Source organism: Empidonax traillii, unplaced genomic scaffold, assembly GCF_003031625.1.
Source record: "Empidonax traillii isolate 1590-97213 ecotype Southwest subspecies unplaced genomic scaffold, ASM303162v1 scaffold14:size4059594, whole genome shotgun sequence".
In the NCBI taxonomy this organism is placed as follows: Eukaryota; Metazoa; Chordata; class Aves; order Passeriformes; family Tyrannidae; genus Empidonax; species Empidonax traillii.
Genome location: NW_020955207.1, coordinates 2,641,158 through 2,647,066, shown reverse-complemented (window position 1 = coordinate 2,647,066; position 5,909 = coordinate 2,641,158).

Sequence of the window (5,909 nt, the reverse complement as noted above, 5' to 3'; positions counted from 1 at the left end):
ATGGAGGCCGGAAGCGCCGCCGCCGCCGCGTTCCCCCGCCCTCCGCCGCTGCCTCAGACCGGCACCGGGGGGCGCCCGCGGGCCGGGCGGGGGCGAGGGTGCCGCAATGGCGGCGGGCGAAGGAGGGGGGAGTGTTTGGCCGCCCGGTTTGCGGCCGGAGGAGGAGGGCCCCGGCACAAGGCGTGGGTGTACGGCGGCTGCGCGGGTCGGTGCGTTCGTTCTCGAGTTCTCGAGGGCTGGGAGCCTAAAGACTTCTCAGCAGTGGAATTAAAGGTTTGTTGCTCGTGTGCCTTGCGTCCGTCACCGCGGCGCGGGAACGCCTCTGGGTGTTCACCCCAAATAGCCTTGTGAGGTCAGGAAGTGCTATTTTATGGCCGGAATGGGGGCCCTAAAATCACACGGAATCACAAAATAACAGAATGGGTTTGGGTTGAAAAGAACCTTAAGGATCATCTAGTTGCAAGCCCCATGCCAAGGGCAGGGACACTTTCCACTAGACCACGTTGCACAGAGCCCCATCCAGCCTGTCCTTGAACACTGCCAGAGGTGGGGCATCCACAACTTCTCTGGGCAACCTGTGCCAGTGTCTCACCACCCTCACAATGAAGGATTTCTTCCCAATACGTAACCTAAACCTCCCCTCTTTCCATTTAAAGCCATTCCCCCTTGTCCTGTCACTACATGTTCTCCATCTGTCCTGTAAGCTCCCTTCAGGTACTGGAAGGCCACAACTAGATCACCCTGAAGCCTTCTCCAGGCTGAAAAAAAACAACAACAGTTCTTTTTACCTTTCCTTATAGGAGAGGTGCTTCATCCCTCTAATCATCTTGGTGGTCTGGACCGTCTCCCATAGGTCCTTCCTTTGCTGAGGATGTGGCTGGATGCAGCACTCCTGTGGGGTCTCACCATAGCAGAGTAGAGGGGCAGAATCACTCCCACACCTGCTGGCCACGCTGCTTTTGATGCAGCCCAAGACAAAATTGGCTTTCTGGCTGTGAGCACACATTTCTGGCTCATGTCCAGCTTCTCATCCACCAGCACCACCAAGTCCTTCTTGGCAGGGCTGCTCCAGATCTGCTCATTCCCCAGCCCTGTCAACAAGGGCTGCCTGAACCCAGGTGCAGCACCTTGCACTTGGTCTTGTTAAGCCTCATGAGATTCACATGGGCCCACTTCTCGAGCTTGTCCAGGTCCCTCTGGATGGCATCTCGGCACCACTCAGCTTGGTTTTATCTGCAAACTTGCTGAGGGGCACTCAATCCCTTTGTCTGTGTCATTAATGGAGATATTAAACAACACTTGTCCCAATATGGACTGCTAATGGTTCTCAAGAGCTCTGTCTAAAACCATAAAATAAGTTTCTGCATTTGCAGGTGAGCACTGCAAAAATTTAATCATCTTACATGATTTTTCAATGGCTAGGAAGAAAATACTGTAAGGGATAACCTTCAAGGTTGATGGATAAAATGACAGTGAATAAGGGAAAAGTTTAGTGCATGAGACCTCTGCTAAAGATGTGTGCAATAGAAGTTGGCCTCATTAACTCAATAAAAACAAAAAAATGCTTATAAAAAATAAATTGTCTCTTGAGCAAACAAAGAGTGCTTTCCTTATAATTCCTTCTGTCTTCAAGTGCTATATGTAACTACATAAGGCACAAGAGTTTCAGGCAGGTCTGATTTTTCCAGTAGATAGTGTCCCTTTAATGTCAAAGAATCAGATCTTCCATGAAGCTGGAGTGAGACACGGAGAATTTTGCTAATAAAGACAGGACTGTAAGGAGCTCAAACTTCTGAAGGGAAAGATAAAATAGGAGCCTGGAGGAATATCTTTAGTACCCAAGACCTAATTCTCCCTTTTGAATAAAATGTGAGTATGGACAACAGGTAATTTGCAAAAACAGAGAGGTCTTAATTTTTATGTTTATTGATCTATAATTACTTTCCTCTACAACCACTCCTTTGCAAACCTTGTGATTGAGATGGAACATGAGACCTCTCTGCTCCTACAGCACCTGTTATCCTTGAGATGTCTTATCAAATTGTAGATGTGGACGGCTGGTACTTGACAGCACCTTGAGCTGCAATATTTGATGTGCTCATACCGATTTCCCAGACCTTCCCGTGTTATATAAGAACAATTGTTTGCACTTAAAATTCTGAACATGCTGTCACTTCCAGAGCATGTAACTTGGAATTCCTGGGAATTTCCAAGAATAGACTAGAATTTCCAAGCACTAGGCAAATATCTGTACGTAAGGTGAGACACCAAAATGGATCAGCCAGCTGATCATGAGCAGTTGGAAGGATTAATATGCAAACAGTACGTTTTAAATTTTGCATTCAGGATAGTTGCAGTTTTATTGCTTGACTATTTGGCAGTCTATACACACACATAAGATTTCTGTAACACACACTTTAACTAGCATACAAAATGTCAGACTTGGGATGACAAATAAATCTCCTGAGTTCCAACCTGAGAACAGTAAGATCTTTTCTGTGGCGGCATTTTAGAGGCTGCATGTTGTGCCAGTTCTGTAGGCAGATCCCTGCTCTGTGCACAGGCCCTCAGGGGTCAGAATGACACTTGAACAATTGCATTTTAGGACTAAAACTTAGAACCTTGTAAAAATAGTTTGACATTTAATTTATGTTCCAGAAAATCATAGAATGGTTTGGGTTGGAAGGGACCTTACAGATCATCTAGTTCCAACACCCCTGTCATGGGGGGCAAAAATGTCATATGAATATACATTGTGAAGTATTGTATCGCACCAAGAGTCCATTTGATATTTTGACATGCAAGAAATTATCTCGTTATTCTTAATACCTGTCTGGCTTGACATACCTTGACACATCCACTGTAATCTTTGTATCATCTGTGACATCTCTGTAGTTCAGAAGAAAAATTGTGGCAAATCATCTTTAAGAATGCCAAAAAAATAATATTTTTAATAAAGAAATTCATGCATTAAAATGTTATGAAAGACTGACTCCTGCTGTGCAGGGCCTGTTGGACTTCAATGATCCTTGTGGGTCCCTTACAACTCAAGATATTCTATAATTCTGTGATTCTAGTCTATGCTGATATCCATTTATCAAGTTGGAATAGATAAAAATCACAAGTTATTGGTAGTAAAATATCATCTCTGTTTCTCTATTAAATGATTATTCATTTTATTTATTTCTCTCCGGAAAGGATAGTGAGTGTACAGTCAAAAACTCTGGAACATTTCTTTCTTTCATTCCTCTGCAGAAGCCAGCAGGAGACAGCTTAGGCGCTGTAACACGAAATAAAATGACAACAGCTACAAGCTGAGTTGCAACCAACAAATTCAACCTCTTCTGTTATTTATACTAATAGTTGGGGTCATGTGAAATGACTGACCTGTATGTGGGATGACAACCAGAAAAAACTTGAGAATCTGTATGCTCAGACACATCAGTTCTCTCCAAGACTTTTTAAAAACTGTGCCTTACCGTGAAACAATCATAAGGATTCCCACATTACTTCTTTAGAACAAGTGACTTTGAGAAAATCGATATTTTACTCCTTGCCAAGATTTCTTCTTGTAAATCACAGAATTTACATTTCAATTCCTGATCTGGAAAACTTGATGTATTTGGAAGAAAGAATGGGTTTGTGCTGTTTGTACTTCCTTCAGTTGTATACATGAAGCCAGAGAGGTTTATTCCTTAAGAAAACTAAGGGAAAGGTCATGTTCACATGGGTTTTCTCACTCTGGAAGTGTGTATCATCCCTTCAGTAACAGAAATATTGCTAATTCACAACACTACTATAGGAATTTCCATAATAGATTTCCATTAGGAAAAACTTATTTGGAAGCCTTTTTGTTGCCATATTAACAGTATGGACAAGCAGGTTTGACAGTATGTCTTTCAACAAGAAGTATACAGTTTTTCCCTGTTATTTCTAATACTTCCGTAGGCAAACAAGCTGAATTGCATATGTGTTTAAATATAATAATGGCCTTCTCTTTTGTTTTTTAGGACTTATATGCTTATGTTTCCTGTATGTACCAGTTGATCCTCCCCCTAACCTATGAGCCCAATGGCCCATTTCCATCAAACCTCACAAGAGGTAACAGTCTCAGATATTACAATCCCGAAGGCTTCAAGAACTAAGGGGCTATTAAGAGAGAGAGAGACTTTACTAGCATATTCACTGATAAGAAAGCTAATAAGCTTCCTCCTTTCTAGCCACCAGAGAATTCAAATGGAGCAGTCTGAAAGGGAAATACAGAACTACTTGCTTTCACTTGCAAATCACCTGAAGAACGTGAGGGTTTAAGGCCCCACTAGTTTGCAATAGGTAGCTGGTGAACAGAGAGCAATATGACAGTGGGCTTCTAATGAACTAAAGGGGGTTATGCAGTTCCAACATTTGACTTCTGGAATAAAGTCCTGCAAAACCAAGATCTGGTTTCTAACAGAGGTGTGAAGGTGATTTTATTGACACATCCTGAAAATACTTTTAACGATGTGCAGTGTTACTAGCAGTGGTAATCCAGTTGGCAACACATGTCCAAGGCATAACCTCTTGAACTGGTTAAATGGAAATGTGATTCATCTGCAAACATTTCTGCCCTGGTGGTATCTTCAAGACTGAAGAGGAATAGCAATTACCTACAAGTTATCCTTCTTACATTTGAGGTGCTTCAAAGGAGACTGGTAAGATAATGTCTTGGTATCTTATTTCAAAGGAAATCAAAAAGCAAATATGCTGGTTAAACATCTGCAGCTACAGAAAATTTTAGGTGAGCAGTAGCTTTCTGGGACAGGACTCGAGTGGACCATTCTTTATTCTGTAAAATAGCAGTATGAAAGAGCTAGACCTCTGTGTTATGTGGTGTCAGATCAGATCTCTGATTTGAAGTCAGACGTGGATTATGGTTGTATAGAATGGCTTTTTGGTTGCAGAGCTAGTGTGGGGTTGTATTTGGAATTTTTTTGTTTGCTAATAATTATTCCTAAGCATGGGTTCAAATTAGATCTATATTATCAATAATTTGTCATCCATGGTAAATATGAGAATTATCAACAGAACATCGCTAAAATGTCAAAAAACTTTTTTGCAGAATGCTGAAGAATAATAATTTCAAATAATTAATTTAAAACAAATTACTAAAATGGCCATGGGAAATCTAACAAAACATGGTAGTGTCATGATTTTCTTTTAGAAGAGCATTTGTCTTTGTAAAAAATACTATTTCCATTTAGCAAATTCCTTGTCTTTTGAAATTTCAAATAATTCTAAGACACTACTCAGTTAAACTGGAGACAGATCAGCATTGCTACAGAGAAAGATCTTTTTTTGCAAAGCAGTGAATACCAGAAAGTCCATTGATACAATTGATTTTTAACTTTCAAAAAACCTTTGACCTTACTGCCCACAAGAGGCTTCTGAGGACATCAGTGCTGTGATCCCACTTCTGCTTTCACCAGTAGCATTCTTTACTCATGTGATGCCCCACTAACATTAAGGACCTAGCAGTCTGCCCACATGAAAGAAATTGCAGTTGGCTCCTTCACAGACACTGATAGGGTATTATATGATAAAGCGACACTGAGACCTGGAATAGTGTTCCTCACTCTAAATATTTCCTGGTTTTATGCTACTTGCTTGACTTTCTTTTGAGGTTATAAGCCCTTTGGAACAGAGACTATTCTCCACAGTGACTAGCTGCAGACCAGGCAACTAGCTGGTTGTGCTTTACAGAAATCTATGAAATGCGGTAGGTGCATAAACTGGCTGCAGAACAGGGGCTTCTTTGTGCATTACATCATGGCACAGTCATGATAGGCTGCCCCACAGTTCTGGGTCCATAACTATAGAAGTAATAAGCCCTAAAGGATCTCTCTTAATTTGAGAACAAAACAATATTTAAT